Source organism: Triticum urartu, chromosome 4 (assembly GCF_003073215.2).
Source record: "Triticum urartu cultivar G1812 chromosome 4, Tu2.1, whole genome shotgun sequence".
Taxonomy (NCBI): Eukaryota; Viridiplantae; Streptophyta; class Magnoliopsida; order Poales; family Poaceae; genus Triticum; species Triticum urartu.
In genome coordinates this window covers 124,863,859-124,883,377 of record NC_053025.1, presented here as the reverse complement: position 1 = coordinate 124,883,377, position 19,519 = coordinate 124,863,859, and positions in this window count along the sequence as shown.

Below are 19,519 nucleotides of genomic sequence, written 5' to 3'. Positions count from 1 at the left end.
TACTCCACCCTTTCAACACAACAGCCCAGTTACCTATCAACCTGAAGGCTTTAACCACATCACTGCCTGTCGGACTCGACACATCCAAGGATCAAAGTTAATCCAGATGCCTTTGTCATTCTCACCTTCTTTTGACTGCAGGCTGTATCATTGACAATCAGGGGAGTTTTCTCGCGAACTCCTAGGGCTCGCTGTGTAGACATAGTTTTCCATAGCAAACAGAGCCACTCTACCATCAAGGTCCTTGCCAACGGTGATCTCCTGGTTAATCGGATAATTGAGTCTAAGAAACAGAGAGTGTCAACCAAGGCTATTTACCCGCCTCCAACTTGATAGAGGCAAAGGTGTCCCGTCTTTCGATGATATGGTGGCTATCATTTTAGAGGAAGTCGACTTTCACGATCCGACTACGAGCGTGGACGTCACGCCTTAGCAATCGCTAAACCAACTCCGAGAGGTTATTGACCATGCCGGAGCACGATCAACCTGACCATGAAGGTTTGTTTCCCGCAGGCAAATGAAGAACAAGCAAGAAACTAAGATTGCAATATGGATATGGCGAATATAAGAGGAAAGCTTTATTGATCAAAGGTGGGGTTCTATGACGCCTTTGTTTGGTCGTTGAACACAAACGAAGTATGCGAAGTTGCAGCTATGGCGAAATTTAATCTAAACAAAACCCAAAGTCTAAATTGTGCCCTAAGGGATGTATATATGGAGGAGAGAGGGGGAATTTCGTGGCCCTTGGAGGAGGGGTAAGAAACCAACCCTAACTCTGCCATACGGACTCTAAAAACAGCCTATACTTAAGTATTTCGAAAATACATGGGCCTGGCCCAATAATAAGGTGACGCAGCACCTAGAATAGCCTCTGGACAAAATTTATGAAGTGGCATCTTGTATATTTCATCCAAGGCTTCATGCACTCCTTATGGTGGCTTCAAAGTCTTGAAATCATCACTTGTAACTCCGTTCTTGATCCCCTTGCGCATGCCATCATCTCCATGCTTGGTCTTGCTCCAGTGTTCGTCCCTCTTATCCATGCCAGGCCCTTCATTTGTAAGCAAAACAAATGTATCCAATTTAGGCAGCATCATATTCTCATGAACATTAGAATCATTACCAATAAACGAAAGTACATGATAATTTAACGGGCGTGCGCGATCTCTAGTAATTGGTCTAGTATGTATAGCAGCAGGGGCTGTGGGTGTAACAATGGTATTGATGTCCCCATCATCCTCCCCTTCTTGAAATGAAGTCGTCCTCGACGGAAGCTCATCTTCCTCACCCAAATAAGGCTTCAAATCTGTAATGTTAAAAGTGGGACTAACCCCAAAATCTACAGGCAGCTGAAGTTTATATGCATTATCATTTATTTTCTCTAACACCTTAAAAGGACCATTAGCACATGGCATTAGTTTTGATTTGCGCAAATTAGGAAATCTATCCTTACGCAAATGTAACCAAACAAGATCTCCAGGTGCAAACACAACATGTTTTCTACCCTTATCTCCAGCAAGTTTATATTTAGCATTCATACGCTCAATGTTTTCCTTAGTTAACTCATGCATTTTTAAAATCAATTCAGCACGTTCTTTGGAATTAAAATTAACCTTCTCCGAAGATGGAAGAGGCAACAAATCAATAGGTGCACGAGGTAGGAAACCATACAGAATTTCAAAAGAGCACATCTTAGTAGTAGAATGCAATGAACGATTATAAGAAAATTCAATATGAGGCAAGCATTCCTGCCAAATTTCTTATGATTCTTCAAAACAGCCCTAAGCATAGTAGACAATGTTCTATTGACTACTTCAGTTTGTCTATTAGTTTGGGGGTGACAAGTAGTACTAAAAGCAGTTTAGTCCCCAACTTAGCCCATAAACATCTCCTAAAGTGGCTAAGAAATTTAGTATCACGATCTGAAAAATTAGTATTTGGCACACCATGCAAGCGAATAATTTCACGAAAGAACAAATCAACAACATTGACAGCATCATCGCTTTTATGACACGGTATAAAGTGTGCCATTTTCAAAAATCTATCCACGACAACAAATATGCTATCCCTCCCCTTCTTTGTTCGAGGTAAACCTAAAACAAAGTCCATAGATATATCCTCCCAAGGAACACTAGGTACATGCAAAGGCATATATAAATCATGAGGATTGAGTCATGACTTAGCTTTTTGACATGTAGTGCAGCGAGCAACAAAACACTCAACATCCCGTCTCAGCTTTGGCCAAAAGATATGTGTAGCAAGTATATCCTCCATCTTCTTGACGCCGAAGTGTCCCATTAGTCCTCCTCCACGCACCTCCTGCAACAACAAAAGACGAACGGAGCTAGCTGGAATGCATAGCTTGTTAGCACGGAACACAAATCCATCATTAACGACAAACTTGTTCGACGTTCTTCCTTCTTTACAATTATGCATCTTTAAAATCAGCATCATGCACATATTGATCTTTGATGGTCTCCAAACCAAATAATTTGAAGTCAAGTTGTGAAAGCATAGTATAGCGACGAGAAAATGCATCGGCAATAACATTTTCTTTACCCTTCTTGTGTTGAATGACATAAGGTAAAGTCTCAATGAATTCAACCCATTTAGCATGTGTACGATTCAGTTTAGATTGACTTTTAATATGTTTCAATGATTCATGATCATAATGTATAACAAATTCTTTGGGCCATAAATAATGTTGCCCTGTTTCTAAAGTCCGAACAAGAGCATATATTTCTTTATCACAAGTAGAATAATTCAAACTATGTCCACTCAATTTTTCAGAAAAGTATGCAACAGGTTTGCCATCTTATAATAACACACCTCCTAATCCAATTCCACTAGCATCACATTCAAGCTCAAAAGTCTTATTAAAATCAGGAAGTTGGAGTAAAGGAGCATGTGTCAACTTATCTTTCAATACCGCGAAGGCTTCTTCCTGTGCGGTACCCCAAACAAATGGTACATCCTTCTTTGTAAGGTCATTGAGAGGTGCATCAATGGTGCTGAAATCTCTCACAAACGCCTATAGAATCCGGCGAGGCCAAGAAAACTCCTCAATTGTGTGACTGTTTTGGGTTGCGGCCAACTCTCAATAGCTTCAATCTTGGCTTTATCAACTTCAATTCCTTGTGGAGTAACAACATAGCCAAGGAAAGATACCCAGTCGGTGCAAAAGGTGCACTTCCCAAGGTTACCAAACAAACGTGCATCCCGTAGAGCAATAAAAACAACACGTAAATGTTCCAAATGTTCTTCCAAAGATTTTCTATAAATCAGTATATCATCAAAATAGGCTACCACAAATCGTCCAATGAAAGCACGTAAAACTTCGTTCATTAGTCTCATGAAAGTACTAGGTGCATTAGTTAACCCAAAAGGCATGACTAACCACTCATATAATCCAAAATTAGTTTTAAATGTTGTTTTCCGTTCATCTCCCAATTTCATACGAATTTGATGGTATCCACTACGCAAATCAACTTTGGAGAATATTGTAGAGCCACTCAATTCATCAAGCATATCATCTGGCCTAGGAATAGGATGACGATAACGAATAGTAATATTATTAATGCCTCTACTATCAACACACATACGCGATGTACAATCCCTTTTCGGCACTAGAATAATAGGAACAACACAAGGACTCAGGGATTCACGAATATAACCTTTGTCGAGCAGCTCCTGGACTTGACGCATAATCTCCTCCGTCTCCTCTGGATTGGTACGGTACGGTGCACGGTTGGGTAGCGATGCATCGGGAATTAAGTCAATCTGATGCTCAATCCCTCGAATAGGTGGTAATACCGGTGGCATGTCTTGTGGAAAGACGTCAGCGAACTCTTGCAAAATGTTAATAACAACCGGAGGCAAAGAGGAAGGCACGTCCTCGAATGAAAATAATGCATCTTTGCACACAAAAGCATAGCAAATAGATTTGCTGAAATCTAGATCATTGATATTAGATTTGGTGGCAAGTAAACTTGCACTTTTCAATTTAATTTCAGAAGCAACATTAGATGGTTTATTATTAGGCTTCATGTGTTGCTCAAATTCTTTTGCCACAATCTGATTTTCACTCTTATTTTTCTCCTGGTTTGCTTTATTAGCTCTATTAATACCATCTTTCAAAATGGAATCAAGAGTCATAGGAAGCAAAGTAATATTTTTATCCTTATGAACAAGAGTATACTGATTTTTTTTCTACCATGGTGTACAGAATTTTTATAAAATTGCCATGGTCTACCAAGTAATAAAGAATATGCTTGCATAGGTACCACATCACAATCAACATAATCAGCATATGTAGAGATACTAAAATGCACACGAATGGTACGTGTTACCTTAACCTTGCCGCTATTGTTGAACCATTGGATGTAGTAAGGATGTGGATGCGGTCTTGTGGTGAGAGAGAGCTTCTCCACCATCTCCATGCTAGCCAAGTTGTTGCAGCTCCCTCCATCTATGATGACGCGAGTAGAACGTTCCTTCACAACTCCCTTTGTATGGAACAAATTATGCCTCTGATTTTGCTCAGCTTGTGCAACCTGCACACTCAAAACACGTTGAGCAACTAAACATTCATACATGTCAGCATCTTCAGCAGCCATGTATTGCGTCTCATGATCAGAATCATCTGCACCGTGTTCATGTGTAATAAGAGCCATAGTCTCCTCATCATAGTCATTACCAGACTCATACCCACCATCCTCAGTAGCAATCATCACGCGCTAAGATTTGCATTCTCTCGCAAAATGTCCTCTTCCCTTACAAGGACGAAAAATAATATCACTTGTGTGCCATGTTGATGCCATGGAAGAAGAAGAGCTCTGCGCAGGCCCGACAGGTGTGCTCTTGGCAGATAGTGGTGGTTGTGCCTGCTTTCTTGTATCATAGCTGGAGGTAGCACCTGATGGAGGTGCTGGTGTAGTGGAAGTAGAGGATGCACGTGGTGTCCATGATGAAGATCAACCTGCAAAAAAGTTAGTCCGTGCCAATGCATGTCGATCCTGCACTTCACGTTCAGCTTTACAAGCAAGATGGAATAAACGAGTGATATTATTATACTCCTTATACTCTAGAATGGTCTGAATCTCTCTATTTAATCCACCCATAAAATGTGCAAGCATAGCTTCATTCTCCTCAACAATACCACATCTAATCATGCCAGTTTGTAATTCCTAATAATATTCTTCTACAGAATTTTTTCCTTGTCTTAAACGCTGCAATTTTTGAAGTAATTCATGTTGATAATATGGTGGAACCCAACGAGTACGCATAGCAGTTCTCGAAGCAGCCCAAGTAGCTGGAATAGGATATAATCTACAATGTTCAGACCACCAAACACATGCAAAACTAGTGAAAGCACAAACAGCAACAGGAACACGTCTCTCCTCGGGATATTGTGAACATGTAAAACATTGTTCAGTTTCTAACTCCCAAGTAAGATATATATATCAGGAACATATCTACCCTCAAATGGTGCAATATTCAACTACAGTTTAGGAAAAAGGTCATGATCTCGTACCTCAGGTAGTGGTGCAGCCCTACCGTTACGATGATATACCTGAGGATGACCTGGTGGTGGTGGTGCTGGTGGTTGCACGTAGTTCTGATTTTGATCAACCTCATCCTCGTAATGGTCCTCCACCTCTACAGTAGCAGCAGGAGCTACAGAAGCATCAACAGCAGCACCAGAAGTTTGCCCAGGGTCAATGGGAATGCGCTGTGCTCGTCCCACTTGATTTGGAAGGCGATGTTGTTGTTGTTGTTGTTGTTGTAGAGGTGCATTAGGTGCAGCCGATGGTGGTGGTGGAAGACGCGCGAGCAATTCATTAAACTTGTTATCGAGCTTTGTTTCGAACGTCTTCTCCATGCCATCTATCTTCTCCATGGACTCTTCAAATCTGTTTAGCACATCTTGCACCTGTCCACTCATCATTTGCTGAAATTTATCATGCAACTCCTTATTCGTCATGTTCTCCCAGTCAGTATCGTCGGCTTGTGATCCTGCCATTGTTAGTAGCAATAGAAACACACAAGAATATGATCCTACAAACTACTAACAAGAGGTGGTGGTGGGTGTCACAAATCCGTCAAGCAAATCTCAAATTCTTACCAGTTCTTACCAAGCAGCAGGTGGTGATCGGCAACTGTTGTAGTCAAAACTCTCAAAAGCTTGGATAGAGCGATTGCCAGGGAGAGTCAAACACACGACGTAGATATATGTGGAGCTGGGAAGGCTTACAGTATGGTAGCAAAATGGGTCAGCAATAATCAATTCAGAGATGCAAAGTTGAATTAACGCTCAACGACGGTACTGTGCTGGTCCTAGGCTAGACTGTACTAGAGACGCGAACCTAGAACACGAACAAAATCATGACGCAGCACGTAAACAAGGGAGGAGCACTCTTTGAATCTTTTTTCCCCTTTTTCACTTTTTTGCACTTTTTTCCTCTTTTTTTTGCTCCGCAACAAATTTTTTCGAAAAAAGTCTACGAATGGTCTAAAAACTGCCTAGACATATTTTTTTTTTGAGTTTGGAACTATTTTTCTTCTGCGGGTAGCACAGAAATTGGGGAATCTGACTAGGTCATGACTCGATGTATCGCGTGATCTAGAACCCAAAAACAAAGCAGCAAATACTGGACTCGGACTAGGACTGGTGGCGGAGATGAATCTGGTGGAACTCGGACTGGTGGTTGTACACGGCGATGGTATATCTGGACTCGGATTGGTGGTGGTATATGGCGATGGTATATGTGGACTCGGATTGGTGGTTGTATATGGCGATGGTATATGTGGACTCAGATTGGTGGTTGCATATGGCAGCGGCGATGGTGGGGTGGTGGTATATGGCAATGATGATGACGATGGTGCGGTGGCAGCTTGACAACCTGTGAACAGAACTCGAAACTCTAAGGGACTAGGCGCTAAGACCAGCAACTCGACATGACGATGCAACCGCAAATTCAACAAAGCAAACTTTAAAAATACTATGCAAAGGCTCAGATTGGTTCAGATATGATGAACTAACCCTAATTTTTTTGGCTTTTCTATGGACTATAGGTATGAAGAACAGACTCGACCTAAACTACGAAAAACTGTAAAATCTCACCGAGCAACCTGGAAATCTGATACCACTTGATAGAGGCAAAGGTGTCCCGTCTTTCGATGAGATGGTGGCTATCGATTTGGAGGAAGTCGACTTTGACGATCCAACTACAAGCGTGCGAGGACATCGCGCCTTAGCAATCGCTAAACCAACTCTGAGAGGTTATTGACCACGCCGGAGCACGATCAACCTGACCATGAAGGTCTGTTTCCTGCAGGCAAATGGAGAACAAGAAAGAGACTAAAATTGCAATCTGGATATTGCGAATATAAGAGGAAAGCTTTATTGATCAAAGGTGGGGTTCTGTGACACCTTTGTCTGGTCGTTGAACACAAACGAAGTACACGAAGTTGCAGCTATGGCGAACTTTAACATAAACAAAACCCGAAGTCTAAACGATGCCCTAAGGGATGTATATATGGAGGAGAGAGGGGGGATTTCGTGGCCCTTGGAGGAGGGGTCTGAAACCAACCCTAACTCTTGTTTCCCCACACATATGGACTCTAAAAATAGCCTATACTCAAGTATTTCGAAAATACATGGGCCTGGCCCAATAATAAGGTGACGCAGCACCTAGAATAGCCTCTGGACAAAATTTATGATGTCACCATCTAGCTACTTCATGCATTAGAGTGCTTGCATCATGCTTAATTTATCAGAAACTTGGAAATGGGGATGACAGAAGCCCCAGCACCCCCCTGAAACAACCTAGGGTTTACTAAAAATATTTTCAATGAACCAGAAATGCCCTTCTAAAATGTTCATCATCTTTGCCTTGGTCCTAAAACCTCTGACAAAAATGGTGCACAATTTTCTAGGTCATCCTAAGGTCACTGGATTAAATCATTAGCTATTTGAATTTGAGCATTTAAATGCTAGTAAATATTTTAAATGCTCAAATAATCCTAAATTGAAATGTTCCATGTTGGATATATTCCAAATAGTGGCCATGAGCAGTTTGGTGATTTTTGAAGGAGTCTAGCTATTTTTAGAAATGCCACAAACTTGCAGAAATAAAACAAAACAGAAAATATAAAAAAGGAAAGGGACTTACTAGGCCGCAACCTACCTGGCAGGCCCACCTGGCGGCCCAGCACTGTGTTGTTCCATGCCAGCAAGCTGCTTCTTCCCCGCCACGCAGGCAGGCGGGAGGTGGCGCCGGCCGCGAGAGCTCGCCACGGTGCCAGCAGCTTGCCACTGCGCCCCTGGACGCTCTGGTCGACCTCCACGTCACCTCCTCGACTGCCTGGACACGCCCACTCCCCCCTGCTCCTCTCCCTCGCTCTTCCCCCACCATGGCCGACGCTGCCGCTCTCGTGCCGACGTGAAAACCACAGCCACCGTCGCCTCCTCGCCGTCTCGCCATGTCCAGCAACTTTGCCACCGTCCTCTCCATCGAACAGACCGAGCCCCGAGCGCTCGTTCGCCCTGAAGCCACCGCACCGACCTCGTCTTCACTGCCTGTCGCCGGAGATCCACTTCGCCATCACGCTCGCTCTAGCTCGTCCCTGACCTCGCCGCCTAGCTTGTCGTTACCACCGTGAGCTCCTGCATCTCCCCCTCCTTTCCGTTCTCGCTGCCGTCCACTGCAACGACTACAACGAGCTCAACCACACGCGTCGCCGCCGAGCTCATCGCCGACGTGTCTCCGGCCACGCAACGGCCTCGCCACCCTGTCCACTAGCCTCACCGCACCGCAAAGACCACGTAGGTGCTGGCACCGCTCTTTCAGAGCCATCGCAACGACGAGTTCGGCCTCACACGAACTCCGGCAGCCGCAAAGCTCATCGCCGACATCGTTTCCGGCGACCCCGAGCTCCACCTCCACCACCAATCATCGCGGCTTGCTCCCAGCTACCCGTAGATGGCTCCGCCGTCCATTTGGTCACCGGAGCACCAAACCCGCACTGCCCCGCCGCGTCTGGGGTCACCTGCGTCATGTCGCCGGTGGGTTTGACCCATTTGACCATGTGAGCCCGCCCTGCTAATTACCCTAGGATTAGGACTAACTAAAATTAGTTAGTCTAATGACACTGACACGCGGGACCCACTGGTCAGGTTTGACCTGAACCGTCCCCATTGACTGATGACGTCACCCTGATGTAATGCTGACGCAGTAAATCATTTACTGGATTTATTCTTATATAGGAAATTCCAAAAAATCTTATAAACTTCAAGAATTCATAGAAATTAATCTGTAACTCCAAATGCAAAGATTTATACATGAAAAATGATCAGAAAAATCCAATCTTTCCATCTGTAATGGTTTCATGCATGTCAGAACACTTTAACATTGCTGTTTAAGTGAAACAAGCTAATGCATTAATAAGACTTCATATCATGGGCTTTCATTTGAATCTTTGATTCAAATGGACTCAAACCAACCTGTTTTAGAATGCATTAGCCAAAACTCGCCCATATTGCCATGTCATAGCATGTATCATACTGTTGCATATTGCCATGTGATGATTGTCTTCCGTTGTGTCTTTCGTGGTAGGTTCTGCCTCTGAGGATACCCACGAATATCCGACTGAAGGGCAGTATCCTACTACCACTCCATCAGGCAAGCATCCCCATTGATCATATCGATACAATCCCATGTTCTCGCTCCTGCTCTCATTTACTGCATTTAAGACAACAATGTTTCAAACTACTGTGTGTAGCGGTAGTTGAACCCATTTCCTCTGCATGACCTGTCATTGCCACAGTAACTAGATGAAACCCACTAGCATGTGTAGGAATTGATTGAGCCATGTCTGTGTTTCCTACCTTGCTATGCCTGCTATGCTTAGAGTCGTGTTAGGTCTGGTTCATCTGGGTGATGGGCTAGAGTGAAATGATTATGTCGGTAATGTGAGTGATGTGTTGAACACGACTTGGTAAAGGTATTGATGAGAGGCCTTGTAGGTGTACATGGTGGGTTGTTTCATTGGAACCGTCCTTAAGCACTGAGATCTGTATGTGTGATTTAAGAACCAGCTACTACCATGCATTGGGCCCAAAACCAATGGACCCTCTCGGCTTCTTAACCACCCTAGTCCTCTGTCCAGGAGTTGCAACTAGTTTCCGGTGTTTATAGGATATGTGTTGGAGGCCGTGCGTAGCGCTGACCCTAGGGGTTGGCTATGATGCAGTAGATACACGGTGGTCGGGTATGCTGGGCGCCCGTTTGGTGTCTCGAAACCCTGTACACATCGTTCGGGGTCGTATGTGGAAACCTCGGCCGGACTCCCTGCGGATGGAATCCGGATAGGCGATAAACCTGGACTAGAGACTTGAGTGTTTAGGTAGGCCGTGGCCGACACCCTCGTTGGGCTTCCGCTTGAAGGTTGCCGAGTACATGTCGTGTAAACAGCGGTAAGTGGTAAGAGCGTGTGTGAAGAAGTACACCCCTGCAGGGTTAACATCATCTATTCGACTAGCCGGGTCCGCGGTAAAGGACTACTTGGTTGCCTATACAGTTCATAGACAAGTAAATGGATACTCCTAAAAGCCTCAAGACAAGTGTGAGTGTCGTGGATGGCCCTTCCGTAGGATGACGGAGGAGGATCCACGGTAGTGTATTGTTGTGGTGAGTAGTGGACTCGTGTGCGCAAAACATTTACAAGTTGCTGTCTCATAGGATAGCTTAGCTAAGAGTCAAAGCTGGCTTGCTGCAATAAACCCAATATCCTTCTTGAGAATGTTGCATGTATAGTAGGATCTGTTGTAAGACTTGCTGAGTACCTTTGTACTCATGTTTGCTTAATTACTGTTGCAGAAGAGAACACCGCCCCTTCCGATGGGTTCTATGTAGATCTCGACGTTGACGAGTGACTTGCCACCCAAGTGGTGATCCTGAGCCGTGAAGGGCCTTGTAGATAGACAGGCTTCGTCAGGCCTTCTTGCTTTCTAGTTGTCTGTACTCAGACAAGTTTGCTTCCACATGTGCTTGTATGTTTGTATGACTTGAGTGTCGGGTTGTGTGACCCCTACCTGTATGAACATATTATGTATGGCTCTCTGGAGCCTTCTAAATAAAGTACTTTGAGTTGTAGAGTTTTGTTGTGATGCAATGTTTTATTTACACATATCGAGCATATTGTGTGTATCTTTGAAATGCTTGGTATGTGTGGGATCCGACAATCTAGTTGTTTGTCCTTGGTAGCCTCTCTTATGGGGAAATGTAGTCTGGTGCTTCCACTGAGCCTTGGTAGTCCGCTACAGCCCGGTTTACCAGAGTCCTGCTAGCCCAGCACTGCTGCTCCGGAACACTTAGACTGGTCGGCATGTGATTCACTTCGTTCCTGTGTCTGTCCCTTCTAGGAAATGTCACGCGGAGACATCCGGAGTCCTGTTAGCCTGCTACAGCCCGGGTTCCTGGAGTCCTGTTAGCCTGCTACAGCCCGGGTTCCCGGAGGCCTGTTAGCCCAGTTGCTACAGCCCGGATTCATACGCTGTTGACCGACATGCTCGATGTTGATTCATGTATGCCTATCCCCGTAAGTTAGTGCCACTTTGGGTTCACGACTAGTCATGTCAGCCCGGGTTCTCTGTCATATGGATGCTAGCAACACTATCATATACGTGAGCCAAAAGGCGCAAACGTTCCTGGGCCATGGTAAGGCGACACCCGTGGGAATACCGTGTGTGAGGCTGCAAAGTGATATGAGGTGTTACAGGCTAGATCGGTGTGACCTAGAATCGGGGTCCTGACAGCATTGGCATCAGAGTCGGACTACCTGTAGGTTCGTTAAGCCAAACTGGTCGATGTCGAGTCTAGAAATGCTTTAGTTATATGTAGGAGAATTGATTGTGGGAGGGACGTAAGGCTCTTGTTACTCCTTTACATTATGCCCTCTGATCTGATTCACCCTCTTATCTTTCCACGTGGGTTAAGGACTAGGATCTCATCTTTCTATTAGGTTCACGTGTTACTAATTCATAGAATCTTAGGATTGTTGGTTCCAGGCCTCCGTTCAGTTTCTACTACTTTTAGTATGTTGTCAGTTGAACCAGAACCTTGATATGATGTTGTTGAGTGGCTTCACCAATTGTTGTGAATGTCTCAAATCTTTTTTTGAGCATTTACAGCCTTTATGTTGACCGATTTCTCCTAGAAAATTTTAAAGCCTTTGCATTATCTCGTGGTTTCAGATGGCCTCCCGTACCCATAATCAAGTGGTTCGTTTGACTCGGTGCCTCGATGTACCTGGTCACACTGCCATTGTGGTCCGCGTGATGACCGAGGCTGGCTATCAATGGTATCCTGAATATACCGTTGAGGAGGAGTATCGAGATTTCAATCAGAGCCAATACCTTTGCACAGTCAGGATATACCCTTCCTATCCTGGAGCTACTGAACCCCTCCATTGTTCATATGGACTTGGGGTTACCATCGAGATGTCTGTGCAGGATGCTGCTTACTCGATGATGACTATTATGCGGGCTGGGCTTCCCTTTATTCGGAATTCTGAGTTCCGCTATATGCCAGCATCACTCCCTGGGGCAGAAGGTTACTACCAGGCTCTCTACGCTGAATCCTCCCATGAGGATTCGCTACTCCGCACTACCACAGAGTTGCTTGAGGATAAGGACCGCAAGAATCGTGCTTTGCGAATGCAGAGTTTCAACAGTCGATCTAATCACTGGGCCACTCTGACACGGTTTGCACCTGCCATGCAGGCTGGGTATATGGACATGAGGGATTTGTACACCGTGCGGTCTGGTCTGCCGGATCGTATGGACTGGCGTGATGTAGGAGGCATCACCCTTCCCCATGGACCCCGTCTGCCCCCAATCGTTGGACCAAGGCCACATCTGAGTCCTTATGGACCGCAAGCTCCATAGGACCGACTGTTTCCAGATGATCATGTTTAGCTCCCAGGACATGGTGGTAATCTCTATGAAGATTACTACGGAAACATCTGAGTTGGTAGTAGCTTCACTAGTATTGTATCAGTTGTATTTCCATAGTCCTGCGCGTCTGGTGGAATATGACTTAGTGTGTACTGCATTCCGGAGGCGTAGAAAAATAATTTATAGGAGCTGGAATGCCTCTGATGAGATGTACTATTCTTTCACCGTAGTTGTACTTCAGCCTGGGCTTGTACTAAACTATGTATGGTGTGTATGACCGATGGTATATATGGCAGTTTCTGTATTACCATGTTGTACAGATGAACATCTCTGCATTCCGTGTCATCCATTACATTCTGCATTCTTATGCCACAGTTTTGCCATCCTTGTCTAAACCGTTGTTTTGTTTTCCTAGGATGGCAAACACCCGAAGCACCCCTGCTGTTCAGGAGCAGGGTGAAGCCAGTGGAGCTAGGGATGGGAATCTGCCCCATCCACCTTCCTTGGCTGAAGTCATGTTGGAGGCAGAAAGGAATAAACGCGAGACCAACCGGTTGTTAGAATGCATCGAGCAGAATACTGCATGTTCCCAGAGGAACGACTTGGTGTCTCTCGATGATTTCATCAAGCTGACCCCACCAACCTTCCATCATTCTGTCGAGCCTCTCGATACAGATGATTGGCTTTGTAGCATTACCCATAAGCTATGTTCTGCACGCATAGCCGAAGCTGACAAAGTCACTTACGCTGCTTATCGCCTTGAGGGCCCTGCTAGCTTTTTGTGGGAAAACTATGAGGCTATGCGCCTAGCCGACCAGGTTACCACTTGGGCAGAATTCAGCGCGGCTTTCCGTGAACACCACATTCCGGAGGGTCTTATGGATCGCAAGAGAGAGGAATTCTGCAACTTCACTCAAGGCAGACTGACCGTGGATGCCTACAGCCGTGAGTTTGGGAACTTGGCACGTTATGCACCTGAGGAAGTGTCCACTGACGCCAAGAAGCAGGTGAGGTTCCGGAAGGGACTTAGCCCCGAGCTTTTCCATGACCTCTGTTTGCACGAGTACACCTCCTTACAGAAACTTGTGAACAAAGCCATCAGTGCTGAAACCGGTCAGACTGACTATGAAGCTACACGTAAGCATTCCCGTGATTTTGGTTCTTCATTCGGCTCTAGTTCTCAGAAGCGCCAGGTGTGGATTCCAAACACAGCTCTTCCACCCAGGTTCACTCCGAGGCCATCCTATGAGGTGCCTCGCCCAACCCAGCAGTATCCACCGCCTAAGGCTTATGGTGGACCGGCCGCCAATGCTGCTCCGCGCACGAACACTGTGACATGCTTCAAGTGCGGAGAGTCGGGTCACTACAGCCGAGAGTGTCCCCAGAACAATAACCCCAACCAGTCTAGAAAGTCTGTTGGCCGTGGTAAGCTAGCGGGAAAGGTGTTTTCTGCCAAGCTAGCCACCACGGCACGTGGCCATGTTAACTATGTCTCAGCAGAGGAGGCTCATGATGATCCCAACGTCGTCCTTGGTACCCTCCTTGTTAACTGCCATCCGGCATCTATTCTTTTCGATACTGGAGCATCTCATTCATTCATATATGAGATCTATGCTTGGTTGCATAACACCATATTTTTTGACATGCCCACTACCATGGAAATTCAAACCCCTTGCTCTAGATGGCAAACTTCTAGAGTAAGCCATGGGAATGAAATTCTTGTCGATAGACTTGTCTTCCTTGCATCCTTAATAGCTCTCAAGTCCTCGGACATAAATATCATCTTACGTATGGACTGGTTGTTAGCCCATTATGCTAAGATTGATTGTGCCCACTAGAACTGTTCAACTTACTCACCCATCGGGCAAGACAGTCAATGTCCTAACCCGAGTGGCCAAGCGTTAGCTCTACTCCTTAAATGCCAACCCTCTTCCAGACCTTGAAGATATTCCGGTAGTCCGTGACTTCCCGAATGTCTTTCCAGAAGAATTGCCAAGTGTTCCACTTGACAGGGATGTTGAGTTCGTGATAGACCTTGTACCAGGAACCGTTCCAATCTCTAGAAGACCTTATAAGATGGCACCCCTAGAACTAGCTGAGCTTAAGAAACAACTCGATGAGTCTTTGAAAAAGGGTTTCATCCGTCCTAGTTCTTCTCCATGGGATTGCCCCGTGCTCTTCGTTAAGAAGAAGGATGGGACGGATCGGATGGTTGTAGATTATCGACCCGTCAACTTGGTCACCATAAAGAACAAGTATGCGCTCCCCGGGATCAACGACCTGTATGATCAGCTTGTTGGATCCTCAGTCTTCTCCAAAATGGATTTGAGGTTGGGCTACCATCAAATCAAAATCAAGAATGGGGACATTCCCAAAACGGCCTTTGTTACTCATTATGGCCAATACGAGTACACCGTCATGTCCTTCGGTTTAACCAATGTCCCAGCCACCTTCTCTCAGTTAATGAACTCGATCTTCATGGAGTATTTGGATAAATTTGTTGTGGTATACCTCGATGATATACTCATCTACACCTAAGGCTGGTATTGACGAAATTTCGAGAGCATCGCCTTTATGCCAAATTCTCCAAATGTGAATTTTGGTTGCCATAAGTGACCTATCTAGGCCACGTAATCTCTGGTAAGGGTATTGTTGTCAATCCCGAGCGAGTTCAAGTTTTCCTTGATTGGACTCCGCCTGAAACGGTCAAGCAAGTTCAGAGTTTCCTTGGCTTAGCGAGCTACTGTCGCCACTTCGTCGAGAATTTCTCCAAGGTTGCTAAACCTCTAACTGAACTCCTCAAGAAAGATAAAAAGTTTGAGTGGACCCCACAGTGCGAGTTCAGCTTTCAGGAACTGAAAAGATGCCTGACATCTGCTCCCGTACTCGTACCACCAGATTTCTCCAAGGACTTTGTTATATATTGCGATGCCTCACGACAAGGACTAGGTTGCATACTCATGCAAGATCGTCATGTGATTGCCTATGCTTCACGGCAGTTACACCCACATGAGGAAAACTATCCCACACATGATCTAGAGCTTGCAGCTGTAGTCCATGCACTTAAAAGTTGGCGACATTACCTTCTCCGTAATCATTGCGAGATCTTCACCGATCACCAAAGTATGAAATATATCTTCACCCAACAGGATTTGAATCTCAAACAAAGACGTCGGGTCGAGTTGATCTCAGATTACGACTTAGGGATAACTTACACCCCGGGAAAAGCCAATGTTATGGCTGATGCACTAAGTCGTAAATCTTATTGTAACAACCTGATGTTATAACAAAGTCAACCACTTCTCCATGAGGAATTTCGGAAGCTTAACCTTCACATCGTTCCTCAAGGATTCCTATCTACCTTGGTGGCGAAACCTACCCTTACAGATCAGATCATCAAAGCACAGAAGGTTGACCCAGAAATTTCCCGTATCAAGAGGAACATCAAGAAAGGAGTCACGAATTGTTTCTCCATTGATGATCAAGGTGTCGTGTTCTTTGGAAACCGCTTAGTGGTTCCCAAGGCACGAAACCTGAGGCGGCTGATCCTTAAGGAAGCTCATGAATCCCCTCTCACCATTCATCTCGGTAGTACTAAAATGTATCAAGACCTACGCCAGAGGTTTTGGTGGACTAGGATGAAGAGAGAAATCGCTCAATATATTGCAAATTGCGACGTCTGTCGTTGTGTTAAAGCAGAGCATCAACGGTCTGCTGGCACCCTTCAACCTTTAGCTATTCCTGAATGGAAATGGGATAAAATCGATATGGACTTCATCACCGGGTTTCCCAGGACCAAGAGGGGGAATAATGCTATTTTCGTTGTCATCGATCGTCTTTCCAAAGTAGCCCACTTCCTACCTGTTCGGGAGAGTATAACCGCTAGCCAGTTAGCAGACTTGTATATCTCTCGAATAGTGTCTCTTCATGGTGTTCCATTGGAGATTAACTCAGATCGTGGAAGTATCTTCACCTCTCGATTTTGGGAAAGTTTCCACAATGCTATGGGGACTCGTCTCTCCTTTAGTGCCGCCTTCCACCCTTAATCAAGTGGTCAAGTAGAGCACGTCAATCAAATTCTAGAAGATATGCTTCGAGCTTCTATTATCTCATTCGGAATGGATTGGGAGAAATGCCTTACATTTGCCGAATTTGCTTATAACAATAGCTATCAATCTAGCTTGGGCAAAGCTCCTTTTGAAGTTCTCTACGGACGAAGGTGTCGAACGCCTCTTAACTGGCCAAAAACCGGGGAAAGACAATTCTTTGGCCCGGATATGATCCAGGAAGTAGAAGAGCAAGTTCGCATTGTTCGTGAAAAGTTGAAACAGCCCAATCCCGTCAAAAGAGCCAATACGATCGTAAACATAAGGCCATGACTTTTGAAGTCTACGAGAAGGCTTACCTTCGGGTTACTCCTCTGAAGGGAACCCATCGATTCGGTATCAAAGGCAAATTGGCTCCTCGATACATTGGTCCCTTTGGCATTCTTGCCAAACAAGGAGAATTTGCCTACCAATTGGAACTACCTCCGCATTTTTCCAGAGTTCATGATGTCTTCCACATTTCTCAACTTAGGTGTTGCTTCTCGGGTCCTATCCGTGGAGTGGACCATGAAACGCTTGATCTCCAAGATAATCTCACATACCGGGAATACGCCGTTCGTATCCTTGATCAAGCCGAGCGTACCACTCGACGCCATAACATCAAGTTTCTCAAGGTTCAATGGTCACACCATTCCGAAAAAGAAGCCACTTGGGAAAGGGAGGATCGTCTTCGACTTGAATACCCCACCTTCTTCCCGACGGACCCTAAATCTCGGGACGAGATTCTTTTGAGTGAGGGTGAGTTGTCACACCCTAGCTAGTTCATGCATTAGAGTGCTTGCATCATGTTTAATTTATCAGAAACTTGGAAATGGGGATGACAGAACCCCCTAGCAGCCCCTGAAACCAACTAGGGTTTACTAAAAATATTTTCAATGAACCTGAAATGCCCTTCTAAAATATTCATCATCTTTGCCTTGTTCCTAAACCTCTGACAAAAATGGTGCACAATTTTCTAGGTCATCCTAAGGTCAGTGGATTAAATCATTAGCTATTTGAATTTGAGCATTTAAATGCTAGTAAATATTTTAAATGCTCAAATAATCCTAAACTAAAATGTTCCATGTTGGATTTATTCCAAACAGTGGCCATGAGCAGTTTGGTGATTTTTGAAGGAGTCTAGCTATTTTTAGAAATGCCACAAACTTGCAGAAATAAAACAAAACAGAAAATATAAATAGGAAAGGGACTTACCAGGCCGCAACCTACCTCGCAGGCCCACCTGGCAGCCCAGCATTGTGATGTCCCGTGCCAGCCAGCTGCTTCTTCCCCGCCGGGCAGGCAGGCAGGAGGTGGCGCCGGCCACGAGAGCTCGCCACGGCACCAGCTGCTTGCCGCTTCGCCCTCGGACGCTTTGGTCGACCTCCACGTCGCCCCTCGACCGCCTGGACACGCCCAGTCTCCCCCTGCTCCTCTCCCTCGCTCTTCCCCCACCATGGTCGATGCTGCCGCGCTCACGCCGACGTGAAAACCGTAGCCACTGTCGCCTCCTCGCCATCTCGCTGTGTCCAGCAGCTCCGCCACCGTCCTCTCCATCGAACAGACCGAGCCATGAGCGCTCGTTCACCCTAAAGCCACAGCACCAACCTCGTCTTCACCGCCCGTCGCCGGAGATCCACTTCGCCGTCACGCTCGCTCCAGCTCGTCCCCGACCTCGCCGCCTAGCTTGCCGTTACCACCGTGAGCTCCTGCATCACCCCCTCCTTTCTGTTCTCGCTGCCGTCCACTACAACGACTACAACGAGCTTATCCGCACGCGCCGCCGTCGAGCTCGTCGTCGATGTGTCTCCGGCCACGCAACGGCCTCGCCACCCTATCCACTAGCATCACCGCACCGCATAGACCACGTAGGACCTGGCCCCGCTCTTTCAGAGCCACCGCAACGATGAGTTTGGCCTCGCCCAAACTCTGGCAGCCGAAAAGCTCGTCGCCGGCATCGTTTCTGGCGACCCTGAGCTCCACCTCCACCACCAATCGACGCGGCTTGCTCCCAGTTGCCCATAGATGGTCTCCGCCATCCATTTGGTCGCCGGAGCGCCAAACCCGCACTACCCCACTGCATCTGGGGTCGCCGGCGTCCTGTCGCCGGTGGGTTTGACCCATTTGACCATGTGGGCCTGCCCTGCTAATTAACCTAGGATTAGGACTAACTAAAATAAGTTAGTCTAATGACACTGACACGCGGGACCCACTGGTTAGGTGTAACACCCCGGATATGATTTACCTAATATGTAATCCAACTCTTGCCGTTTCCGGCGTTAAGTTATTTTATTTTCTCGGGTTCGGGTTTTTGTCTCCGTATGTTGTTGTCGTTGCCATGCATCTCATATCATGTCATCATGTGCATTGCATTTGCATACGTGTTCATCTCATGCATCCGAGCATTTTCCCCGTTGTCCGTTTTGCATTCCGGTGTTCCGTTCTCCTCCGGTGATCATTTCTACCTTTCTTTCAT